Here is a 13868-nt window from a genome sequence, read left to right on the forward strand (position 1 = left end):
TGGTCCGTTTTCATTCTTTTGTGTGTATCTGTCCAGTTTTTTCAAAACCATTTATCAAAGAGACTATCTTTTTCCCATTTGGTATTGTTTTCTGTTTTGTTGAAGATTAAGTGATCATATAATTGTGGGTTTATTTCTGGGTTTTCTATTCTGTTCCATTGACCTGTCTATTTTGGGGCCGGTACCAACTGTTTTGATCACTACAGCTTTGTAGCATAACTTGAAGTCTCGAATTGTGATACCTCTAGTTTTGGTTTTCTTTTCAAAATTGTTTTGGCTGTTTGGGGTCTTTTGTAGTTCCATATAAACTTTGGGATTTTTTTCTTCTAATTTGTGGAAAATGCTGTTGGTATTTTACTAGGAATTGCATTAAATGTGTAGTGTGCTTTGGGTAATATAGACATTTTTTTGATGATTTTTCTTTTTCTTTTTAAAATTTTGTTATTTTTTAATAATAATATTTTTTATTATATTATGTTAGTCACCATACAGTACAACCCTGGTTTTTGATGTAAAGTTCCATGATTCATTAGTTGAGTATAACACCCAGTGCACCATGCAGTACGTGCCCTCCTTACTACCCATCACCAGCCTATCCCACTCCCCCATCCCCCTCCCCTCTGAAGCTCTCAGTTTGTTTCCCAGAGTCCATAATCTCTCATGCTTCAACCCCTCTTCTGATTACCCCCCTTTCTTCGTCCCTTTCTTCTCCTACCGATCTTCCTACTTCTTATGTTCCATAAATGAGTGAAACCATATGATAATTGTCTTTCTCTGCTTAACTTATTTCACTTAGCATAGACATTTTAACAATGTTCTTCCAATTCATAAGCACGGAACATTTTTTTCCATTTCTTTGTGTAGTCTTCAATTCACTGCATTAATGTTTTATTGTTTTCAGATAGAGGTCTTTCACACCTTTGTTAGGCTTTTTCATAGGTATTTATTATTTTGGGTGTAAACATAAAGAGGATTGTCTTCTTAATTTCTCCTTCTGCTGCTTTACTCTTAGTGTATAGAAATGCAAAAGAATTCTGCACAGTGATTTTGTATCCTGTGACTTTACTGAATTCATTTATCAATTCTAGTAGTTTTTAGTGAAGTCTTTGGGTTTTCTCTATATAGTATCGTGTCATCTGCAAATAATGAAACTTTAACTTCTTCCTTACTGATTTGAATGCCTTTTATTTATTTTTGTTGTCTAATTACTGTGGCTAGGATTTCCAGTAGTATGTTGAATAAAAGTGGTGAGAGAGCACATCCTTGTCTTGTTCCTGACCTTAGGGGGAAGCTCTCAGTTTCTCTACAGTGAGTATGATGTTCTCTGTGTTTTTTCACATATGGCCTTTATTACATGGAGGTTTGTTCCCCTCTAAACCTACTTTGTTGAAGGTTTTTTTTTTTCTTTTTTATCATGAATGGATGTGGTACTTTTTCAAATGCTTTTTCTATGTGTTTTGAGAGGATCATATGGTTTTTATCCTTTCTCTTATTGATGTGATGTATCCCATTGATTGATTTGCAAATATTGAACCACACTATCCTGGGACTAAATCCCACTTGATTGTAGTGAATTATTTTTTTAATGTATTGTTGGATTCTGCTTGTTAGTATTTTGTTGAGGACTTTTTTTTTTGTATCTATGTTCATCAAAGATACTGGCCTGTAGTTCTCTTTTTTTAGTATTTTTATATGGCTTTGATATCAGCATGATATTGGTGTCATAGAATGAATGGAAGTTTTCTTTTCTCTTCTATTAGAATACTTTGTGAAGAATAAGTATTAACTCTTCTTTAAATATTTGGTGGAATTTCTCTGTGAAGCCATTTGGTCCTGGACTTCTGTTTGTTATGTTTTTGATTACTGATTTAATCTCCTTGGTGGTAATTGGTGTGGTCAAATTTTATATATTTCTTACTGCTTCAGTTTTGTAGTTTATATGTTTCCAGGAATTCATCCATTTATTCTATGTTGTCAGTTTGTTCACATATAGTTTTTCATAATATTCTCTTAAAATTGTTTGTATTTCTGTGGTGTAGTTAGTTCTCTTTTTTCACTTGTGATTTGGTTTATTTGAGTTCTCTCTCTCTCTCTGAGTTTAGTTAGAGGTCTCTCAAGTTTGTTGAACTTTTTATGAACCATCTCTTGTTTTCATTGATCTGTTCTATTGTATTTTTAAAATATTCTTTATCATTTTTCTGCCTTTACTCTTTATTTCCTTCCTTCTGCTGGATTTGGGTTTTGTCTCTGCTTCTTTTTCTAGCCCTTTTAGGTTTAGGGTTAAGTTGTTCATTTAAGATTTTTCTTGCTTCCCTGAAGTAGACCTGTACTGGTATAAACTTCCCTCTTCTAACAGCTTTGCTATATCTGAGAGGTTTTTGATCTTTGTGTTTTCATTTCCATTTTTTCCGTGTACTTTTTAATTTCTTCTTTGATTTCTCTGGTTGACCCAGTCATTCTTTAGTAGCATTTTTTTCTACCTCCTTGTATCTGTGCTCTTTCCAGATTTTTTCTTGTGCTTGATTTCTAGTTGCATTGTGTTGTGGTCAGAAAAGATGCATGGTATGACTTTGATTTTTTTTTTTTTTATTTAGTGAGGGCTGTTTTGTGACCTAATGTGTGAATGTATTCTGGAGAATGTTCCATGTGCCCTTGAAAAGAATGTGTATTCTGCTATTATAGGATGGAATGTCTGAATATATATGTTAAATCCATCTGGTCCTGTGTGTCCTTCAAAGCTATTGTTTCCTGGTTTATTTTTTGTTTCAATAATCAGTCCATCAATGTAAGTGGGACGTTGAGTACCTTACTATTATTACATTACTATTGATTAGTTCCTTTATGCTTGATATTAGCTGCTTTAATTATAAGGGTGCTCCCATGTTGGATGCATAAATATTTACAATTGTTCTATCTTCTCGTTTCTTTGTCTGTTTTATTATTATATACTGTACTTTGTTTTTTTTTTTTTTTCCGAGAGTTTGTTTTGAACTCTAATTTGTCTGATAAAAGTACTCAGGCTTTCATGTGGTATCCATTTGCATGATAAATGTTTCTTCATCCCTTCACTTTCAATCTGTTGGTGGTATCTTTATGTCTGAAATGCATGTCTTGTAGGCAACATAGAGATGGATTTTTTTTTTTACCCACTCTGTCAACTTACATTATTTGATTGGAGCATTCAGTCCATTTACATTCAAAGCAATTCCTTTTTTTAAATGTTTTTTTGTTACATTATGTTAGTCACCATACAGTACATCCCTGGTTTCTGATGCAAAGTTCGATGATTCATTAGTTGCGTATAACACCCAGTGCACCATGCAATACGTGCCCTCCTTACTACCCATCACCAGCCTATCCCATTCCCCCACCCCCCTCCCCTCTGAAGCCCTCAGTTTGTTTCTCAGAGTCCATAGTCACTCATGCTTCATTCCCCCTTCTGATTACCCCCCCTTTCTTTATCCATTTCTTCCCATACCGATCTTCCTAGTTCTTATGTTCCATAGATGAGAGAAACCATATGATAATTCTCTTTCTCTGCTTGACTTATTTCACTTAGCATTATCTCCTCCAGTGCCGTCCATGTTGCAGCAAATGTTAAGAACTCGTTCTTTCTGATAGCTGAGTAATATTCCATTGTATATATGGACCAAAACTTCTTAATCCAGTCATCTGTTGAAGGGCATCTCAGTTCCTTCCACGATATGGCTATTGTGGACAATGCTGCTATGAACATTGGGGTGCATATGGCCCTTCTCTTCACTACGGTTGTATCTTTGGGGTAAATACCCAGTAGTGCAATGGCTGGGTCATAGGGTAGCTCAATTGTTAACTTTTTAAGGGACCTCCACACTGTTTTCCAGAGTGGCTGCACCAACCTGCATTCCCACCAACAATGTAGGAGGGATCCCCCTTTTCCACATCCTCTCCTGAAATTGTTGTTTCTTGCCTTGTCAATTTTTGCCATTCTAACTGGTGTGAGGTGGTATCTTAGTGTGGTTTTGATTTGAATTTCCCTGATGGCTTATGATTTTGAACATTTTTCCATGTGTCTGTTAGTCATTTGTATGTCATCATTGGAAAAGTGTTCATATCTTCTGCCCATTTTTTGATTTGTTTATTTGTTTCTTGTGTATTGAGTTTGAGAAGTTCTTTGTAGATCTTGGATACCAGTCTTTTACCTGTAGTGTCATTTGCAAATATCTTCTCCCATTCCGTGGGCTGCCTCTTAGGTTTTTTGACTGTTTCCTTGGCTGTGCAGAAGCTTTTTATCTTGATGAAGTCCCACAAGTTCATTTTATCTTTTGTTTCTCTTGCCTTTGGAGATGTGTCATGAAAGAAGTTGCTGTGGCCGATGTCGTAGAGGTTGCTGCCTATGTTCTCCCCTAGGATTTTGATGGATTCCTGTCTCACATTGAGGTCTTTCATCCATTTGGAGTTTATCTTTGTGTATGGTGTGAGAGTGGTCAAGTTTCATTCTTTTGCATGTAGCTGTCCAATTTTCCCAGCACCATTTATTGAAGAGACTTTTTTCCACCAGATGTTTTTTCTTGCTTTGTCAAAGATTCCTTGCCAATAGAGCCAAGGTTCCATTTCTGGGTTCTCTATTCTGTTCCATTGGTGTATGTGTCTGTTTTTGTGCCAGTACCATGCTGTCTTTGTGATCACAGCTTTGTAGTACAGCTCGAAATGTGGCATTGTGATGCCCCCAGCTTTGTTTTTCCTTTTCAACAGTTCCTTGGAGATTCGGGGCCTTTTCTGGTTCCATACAAATTTAAGTACTATTTTTCCAGTTCTTTGAAAAATGTCATTGCTATTTTGATCAGGATAGCATTGAAAGTGTAGATTGCTCTGGGTACCATGGACTTTTTAACTATGTTAATTCTTTCGATCAATGAGCATGGAATATTTTTCCATCTTTTCATGTCTTCTTCAATGTCTTTCAAGAATGATTTGTAGTTTCTACAATATAGATCCTTTACGTCACTGGTTAGGTTAATTCCAAGGTAACGTATGGTTTTTGGTGCTAGTGTAAACGGGATGGATTCCCTAATTTCTCTTTCTTCAGTCTCATTATTCGTGTATAGAAATGCAACTGATTTCTGAGCATTGATTTTGTATCCTGCCTCATTACTGAATTGCTCTATAACATCTAATAGTTTGGGAGTGGATTCTTTTGGGTTTTCCATATAGAGTATCATGTCATCTGCTAAGAGAGACAGTTTTACTTTTTCTTTGCCGATTTGGATACCTTTTATCCCTTTTTGTTGTCTGATTGCTGTTGCAAGGACTGCTAGTACTATGATGACAAATAGTGGCAAGAGTGGGTATCCTTATCGTGTTCCTGATCTTAAGGGAAAGGCTTCCAGCTTTTTCCCATTGAGAATGATATTTGCTGTAGGCTTTTAATAGATGGTTTTTATGAGATTGAGCAATGTACCCTCTATCCCTACACTCTGAAGGGTTTTAATCAGGAAAGGATTCTGTATTTTGTCAAATGCTTTTTCTACATCTATTGAGAGAATCATGATTTTTGGCTTTTTCCTTCTGGATAAAATCTAAGACACCGTTTGATTTGTGAATGCTGAACCACCCTTGCATGCCAGGGATGAATCCTACTTGGTCTTGATGGATAATCCTTTTAATGTACTGTTGGATTCTATTAGCCAGGGTCTTGTTGAGAATTTTGGCATCCATATTCATTAGGGAAATCGGTCTGTAATTCTCCTTTTTGATGGGGTCTTTGCCTGGTTTAAGGATCAAGGTAAGTTGGCCTCATAGAGTGAGTTTGGTAGCTTTCTTTCTGTTTCTACTTTTTGAAATAGCTTTAGGAGAATAGGTATTATTTCTTCTTTGAATGTTTGGTAGAGATACCCAGGAAAACCACCCAGTCCTGGAGTTTTGTTTTTTGGAAGGTTATTTATCACTGTTTCAGTCTCTTCATAATTAATTGGCCTGATTAAAAAATCATTTTCTTCCTGTTTCATTCTTGGTAGTTTATAGGTTTCCAGGAAGTCCTCCATCTCTTCCAGATTGCTTAGTTTATTGGCATAAAGCTGTTGATAAAAGTTTCTAATAATCCTTCCAATTGTATTGGGGTTGGTTGTGACCTCTCCCTTTTCATTCATAATTTTATTAATTTGGGTCCTTTCACTATTCTTTTGGATAAGTCTTGCCAGTGGTCTGTTGATTTTATTAATTCTTTCAAAGAACCAGCTTCTAATTCTGTTGATCTGCTCTACTGTACTCCTGGTTTCTAATTCATTGATTTCTGCTCTAATCTTTGTCAACTGCTTCCTCGTGCATGGATTAGGCCTGTCCCTCTGTTGTTGTTCCAGGTTTTTGACGTGAGAATATAAAAAGTGCATTTTAGATTTTTCTATTCTTTTGCGTGAGGCTTGGATGGCTATGTGTTTCCTGCTTAGGACTGCCTTTGCAGTATCCCATAGGTTTTGGACCGTTGTGTTTTCATTCTCGTTGGTCTCCATAAATTGTTTAAATTGATTTTTGATTTCCTGGATTATCAAATCATTCTTGGGCAGGATGGTTCTTAGTCTCCAAGTGTTTGAGTTTCTTCCAAATTTTTCCGTGTGGTTGAGTTCCAATTTCAAAGCATTGTTGTCTGAGAATATGCAGGGAATAATTTCAGTCTTTTGGTATCGGTTGAGACCTGTTTTGTGACCCAGAACATGGTCTATTTTTGAGAATGTTCCATGGGCATTGAAGAGAATGAGTATTCTTTGGTTCTGGGGTGCAGTGTTCTATATATATCTATGAGGTCCAACTCATCAAGTATGGCATTCAAAGCTCTTGTTTCTATGTTGGTTTTCTGCTCCAGGGGCTCTGTCTATTGCTGATAGTGGATTGTTGAGGTCCCCTACTATTAACATATTGTTATCTATATGTCTCTTTATTCTGGTTAAGAGTTGGCTTGTGTATCTTGCTGCTCCCCTGTTGGGGGCATATATATTTATAATTGTCATATCCACTTGTTGGATACATCCTTTAAGAATAATATAGTGCCTTCTGTGTCTCTAACTATACTCTTTAGTTTAAAATCCAATCTGTCTGATATGAGAATTGCTACCCCAGCTTTCTTTTGAGGTCTGTTGGCATGAAAGACGGTTTTCCATTCCTTTACTTTCAGTCTGAATGTATCTTTAGGTTCAAAATGAGTCTCTTGTAGACAGCAAATGGATGGGTCATGTCTTTTTATCCAATCTGCAACCCTGTGGTTTTATATGGGAGCATTTAGGCCATTTACATTGAGACTGATTATTGAGAGATATGATTTTAATGATGCCATGTTGCCAGTAAGGTCTTTGTTTCTATACATTGTGACTTTCTGTTCTGTATCACTCTTGGGGCCTTTTTACTTTTATAGAAACCCGCCCCCTTAATATCTCCTGTAGGGCTGGTTTCATGGTTACGAAATTGGTCAATGACTGGCGATTCTGGAAGGTCTTTATATCTCCATCAATTCTGAATGACAGCGTTGCTGGATAAAGGATCCTTGGCTGCATGTTTTTCTCTGAAAGAGCATTAAAAATGCCCCCCAACTCTTTCTCTCATTCCAGGTCTGTGTAGACAGGTCTGACGTAATTCTGATACCTTTGCTTTGGTACGTGAGAAATTCCTTTGCCCTGGCCACTTTCAATACTGTATCCTTGGATCTAATATTTGCAAAATGCACTATGACGTGACGTGGCGTAGGTTTGTCATGGTTGAGCTTGGGAGGGGTCCTCTCTGCCTCTAGGACATGAATGCTTGTTTCCTTTGCTAGATTAGGGAAGTTTTCAGCTACATTTTGTTGAAATATCTTTTCTAGACCTCTGTTTTTCTCCACCCCCTTGGCGATGCCAATGATTCTGACATTGTAACATTTCATTGAGTCAGTAATCTCCCGTAACCTACATTCCTGAGCGTGGATTTTTTTTGAGTCCAGATTCTATTTTAGCTTTCTCTTCTACTAACCCACCCTCCAATTCACTGATACGTTCTTCTGCCTCATTCACCCTGGCCGTCAGAGCCTCTAGTTTTGACTGCATTTGGCTCATAGAATTTTTAATTTCTGCCAGATTCACTCTCATTTCTGCCCTTAGAGATTCTATATTCTCATTAACAGTTTCGTTAGTTCTTTTTTTCAAGTCTACACATCATCTTGACCATTGTTACTCTGAATTCCATTTCTGATAATTTGTTTATATCCATTTCCATTAGTTCTGTGACAGAGGCCACAGACTCATTGTCTTTTCTTTTCTGCGGGGGATTTCTCCTTCTCGTCATTTTGATGAGGAGAGGTTGCGGGGTTGTCCAGAGCCCAAATTATTGATGGGGACCCAGACCGTGTCCCCTTGTTTTATAGGGATCTTAGGCATGTGGGCTTCTTGATTTTTCAGGCTTCCTTCTGGGGGACGGGCCTACTGCGCCGATGCTCAGGCAACCCTGTTTCGATAGAGGCTCTGAGTTCCCTGCTAGGGGGGATGTGGATGGGCACACTGTGTGCCGGTATTTCCAGGCTTTTGTTCTCTGGCAGCTTCCCTGGTAGTTTGCTGTGCCTCTTCTGAGAGTCAGAGCAGCAGTAGCCAAATCTCATTCTCTGTCTCAGAACAGAGGGATTGCAGACCGTTCTCCACTGATGTTCTGGCCACTTTAACTCTGTTTCTGTTGGTGCTGCTCAACCCTGCAGCATCCTGGGATGTGCACCCCACACCCAGCGTCCCAGCCCTCACTTCCAGGGCTGGCGCGTCTCTGTCCTTTTTGTTTCTAACACAGGCAGCCACCAGCTGCCAGCTGCCCCTGTGTGCTCCAGAGCTCCCAGTCTCAGTCTGGTTCCAGTGAGCGCAGTGGAGCTCCCTTTCGGTCTGGTGGCGCACTTTCCCTGGCTCATGGTCTCAGTCTGCTCTCTTGCTTGTGCCGGTCAGCGAGTCCGACCGCTCCCCCATGCAGGTGGCTACCGCTTCCCGGCGCCCGAACGTGGCGGCTCCCTCCCCCTTCCATTTATCTTCTGATATATGTGCTCGGTTTCACAGCTCCCCACTTCATACCTCAATACTCAGCACTGGAGATATTCATTTGTAGATATCCAGATGTATCTTCCTGCGTCTCATGCTGATTCCGTGGGTTTTCAGGATGGTCTGGTACCTATCCAACTTGACTCAGGGGACCAGCTGAAAAAAGAGTCCCCTACTCCTCCATCAAAGCAATTCTTGATAGATATGCATTTATTGCTATTTTATTACATGTTTTGTGACAGTTTATTGTAGATTTTTTCTGACCGTTTCTTCTCTATCTCTCTTTTGTGGTTTGTCTTCTTTAGTGATATATGCAGATACCTTACTCTTTATTTTTTGCATATCAATTACTGTTTATTTATTTGTGGTAACCACTCAGTTTATATATAAAATCTTCTGCATATAGCTGTCTATTTTAAGCTGATAGTTAATTTTTTAAACTCATTGTTCACTCCTCTGCCCTCCACATTTCAGATATTTGGTATCATATTTTACAATCTTTTATTTTTTGAATACTTTGACTAATTTTTATAGAAATACCTACTTTTTATTGTTTTTGTATTTTTTACTTTTTATGCTTTCACTTATGGTCTTTCTGTTTCAGTTGAAGAGTCCCCTTTAATATTTCTTAGAGGGCTGGTTTAGTGGTCATGAACACCTTTGATTTTTGATTGTCTGGGAAACTCTTTATCTTTCCTTCTATTCTAAATGATTGCCTTGCTGGTTAGAATATTCTTGGCTGCAGATTTTTCCCTTTCAATACTTTGAATATATCATGCCACTCCTGATAACGTTATGGGGTTTCCCTTGCATGTTACTGTTTTGTTGTTGTTGTTGTTGTTGTTGTTGTTGTTGTTTGTTTTGTTTTGTTTTCTGTGTATTTTGCCAATTTTGTTACAATATGTCTTGTGGATCTGCTTTTATTGGTTTTGTTGGGGGTTCTCTGTGCCTTCTAGATCTGGATATCTGTTTCCTTCCCCACATTAGGGAAGTTTTCAGCTATTATTTCTTCAAATAAGTTTTCTGTCCCTTTTTCTCTCTCTTCTTCTGGCACTCCTATAGTACAAAGCGTGTTATGTTTGATGGAGTCACTGAGTTTCCTAAGTCTCTTCTTGTTTTGAATAATTCTTTTTTCTACCTTTTTTTCAACTTGGTTACTTTCCATTACTTTATCTTCTAGGTCATTGATTCCTTCTTCTGCTTCTTCTAGCCTGCTGTTCATTGCATCAATGGTGTTTCTAATCTCATTTATTACATTCTTCATCTCTGATTGGTTCTTTTTTAATCTTGTGTTGAGGGTCTCACTGATATCTTCCACTCTTTTCTCAAGTCCAGTGAGTATCCTTGGAATCGTTGCTTTAAATACTCTATGAGGCACATTACTTTAATCTGTTTCACTTAGATCTCTGGCCATGACCTTGTCCTATTCTTTCACTTGGGACAAATTTCTCTGTCTTCTCATTTTGTTTGTCTGAGCTTGTTTCTCTGTGTTAGGGAAGTCAGCTGTCTCCTATTCTTCAAGGTAATGGCCTCATGAAGAAGAGTTCCTATAGTGTCCTGATGTGTAGTGTCCCTTGTTCTCCAGGGCCTGGTGGTTCTGGGAATATCTCCAATGTGTGCTCTGTGTGCTCTACTGGTTTGTACTTGCCATGTTATCCTTCAGGCCAGTCATCTGGAGAGGTTGTCTTTGCCTGTTGTGGACGGTGTTTGGTCCCTGTCCTGAATGTGGCACATTTTAACTATATGTGCTCAGGTCTGCTTGTGAAATACTTGTCCCACTGCTGCCAGTACTGAGGCTCTGCAAAACTCCTGGGCTGGTATATATGATGTTGGCAGGTTTTGGGGAGAACAGGAGACCTAGCTGACTTCTTTTTGGGGAAGGGGTCCACTGAACGTTGTCTGAGGCAAGCATAGCTGGGAAGGGTGATTCCACTAGAGTGCAGGGTAGAGCTTGGTGTAAGCAAGTTAGTTAGCGAGTGTCATTGCTTTGCTAGTTCCCACAGGTTGACCTGTGCTTCTGCTGAAGAGAGGGAAATGGTTGACTGTCAGTTCTCTTGTTCTTGGAGGGGGTCTCTTTGTGAATGCCGTCTCTCTGAAACAAGCTCTGAGATGAGCAAATAACCTCCACACTGTGTGCTTCAGGTGCTCTTCAGATCACTCTTTCCTGCTGTATGTCCATGGGCTGTTTGTTGCTCCTTCTCTCCAAGAGCAAGCCCAATGTCCCCTGTACTCTACCCCAGCCAAACCCACTGATCTTCAACTTCCAAGCTTTAAACCCCACTGGTTGCAAGAATGCAGGAAATCAGCCACTCTCACTTTCCAAACCAATTGCTATGAGAATCCACTTTCCCAGTTTGTTCCCTTGTGTGCTAGGCTCTTTCTCACCCTTCTTTGCAACTTTGGCTATCTTCCCATCACATCAGCCATGATCTGTTTCTCTCCCAAATTGCATCTCTGCATTTCCTACCTTTTTCGATGTGGCCTTTCTCAACCTTTCATTTAGAATTTGTTCTGCCGGTCTTCAGGTTGATTTCTGAGGCATTTAGGATGATTTGATAGTTATCTAGTTATAATCATTGGATGAAGTGAACCTAGGAACCTTCTACTGCACCACCATCTTCCCCTCCTAACATCTCAATAAAATAATTTTCCATACTCATTATAAACCCCATTAGCTGAGGAAGCCTGAATATCCTGTTTCTTGCATCCCAAAATACCCCAGCAGGGAGCAAGCACCAAATAGTTTGGGCTTTGGGTCTTCTGGGTCACTCGTTTGCTTAAGCGTCTGCCTTCAGCTCAGGTCATGATCCGAGGGTCTTGGATCAAAACCACATTGTGTTCCGTGCTCAGTTGGGAATCTGCTTCTCCCTCTGCCCCTCCCCCTGCTAGTGCTCTCACTTGCTCTCTCACTATCTCTCAAAAGAATGAATAAAATCTTTAAAAAAGATATAAATAGTTTGGGTTTCATTCCATTACATAAATATCATGAAAACAATTCCTTTTTTTTTTTTTTACTTTTTAAACTTTTAAATTTTTAATTTTTTAAAAACTTCAATTTTTTCTAATATATAATTTGATTATGTATGAAATTTCTTTTCACAAAATTGATTCTATTTCAGGCTGCAAAACCTTATTCATTCATTCATTCATTCATTCATTCATTCATTTTTATCCTGCAAAAAAATTAAATGACTGACTTTGCTGTCCTAAGAGGGAAGAAGTCTTATTTTATATCTCAGAACTTCCAGTCAATGGCTTCTCCTAAAGTAGGTGCTTAAGAAATGTTTCTTTTGATTCATCTTCAGTGGATTCTGGGGAGATCCCTGCAAGAGTTAGCAATTACAATGTTAGAGGAGGAGTACAAAAAGTGGGATTCAATGAAGGGAAGCATCCTTTCTTCTTTAAGGAGGAATGGGCCAGTAAACTGCCATCCAGTGAACATCCACTGTGAGCAGGTGCTGAGGCATGAGGTTATGAGAAACACCTGTTGTCTATTTAATAGATCACTGAGTACCTTGACTCATTTTGTTTGAAAATAATCATTCTTTTAAAAAATATTGTATCAACTTCACCTGCCCTTGAAACTTATCAAGTTGGCTGAAGTGTGAACTTGAATTCTACAGCTTATATCCCCTTGTTTTTATTTGAATTATCTTTCCTCCCATCTGGCTGTTTTTAAGCCCATTCTTTTTGGTCAACTTGCCACTCTTGGCCATATGATGGTAGCATGCCCTAATGTATTGCAGTAGAGGTCCACTGATGCATTGCCTTCTACAGTTAAAATGGGCAAAAAATGTTCTGCAACTGATTGCTCAAGTTTTTTTGTTTATTTGTTTGGTTTTGTTAAATGAGAAAGGTCCAGACCCTTAGGATCTGCTTATATTAGGAGACTTTCTGAAACAACTCACAGTTCTGATTAAAATTGTTGGTTAACTTTAAGTTTTTCCTTGAGGGAGGTACTCATTTTTTAAAAATTTACTTTTTATTTTATTATAATTGCTTGTCATCATAAGTGTACTCTTTAATCCTCATCCCTTATTTCCCCCATGCTCCCACTCACCTCCTTTCTGGTAACCATCAATTTGTTCATTATCACTAAGAGTTCCATTTCTTGGTTTCTCTCTCTCTCTTTTTTTCCCCTCTGTTTATTTGTTTTGTTTCTCAAATTACACATGAGTGAGATCATACAGTATTTGTTTTTCTCTGACTGACTTACTTCACTTAACATTATACTCAGTAGTAGGAGAGACATGTTTTATCCTCTTGAATTGTTCCCTACTGGATATAATTATATCTGTTTATTTTAGGATTTTAGGACTTTTCTTGTAATATATAAGCTCACTTAGTGATTTGCTGTACGTAATTGGTGGTCAATCATCCAAAGTGACTTAATGACTAGTTCTACAATTGGGATGAAAACAGCCAATGCAACTTTTCATGCATATGTTGGTAGCAATGAGGCCATTAAACAAGGTTATTAAATTATCTTATTTTCAAGAGAGATATGCAATACCATAGATAAAATTTCTCTGTTAATCATCTGATATTTGATATCCACTCTTCATTCAATAATAATTTATTTTATTTTATGTATTAACAAGGTTTTTCTTTATTATAATTCTTACATAATAAAAATGCATGTTTATGGTAAAAAAAATTAAACATGAAGATGTGTAAAGGAGAAAATGCAAATCTCTTTTCCTCAAATTCCAAGCCCCAGAGATATTTGCTATTAATAATTTGGCATATATTCTGAGCAAAGAGGAAGAAAAATCCTATATATGGTGATTTTCTTTGTTCATTACAAAATTAAAATAACACACACTATTTTTGGTGTGTATTATTGCATATGTC

Source organism: Ursus americanus, chromosome X (genome assembly GCF_024610735.1).
Source record: "Ursus americanus isolate L20-20 chromosome X, mUrsAme1.1.p, whole genome shotgun sequence".
Lineage (NCBI taxonomy): Eukaryota > Metazoa > Chordata > Mammalia > Carnivora > Ursidae > Ursus > Ursus americanus.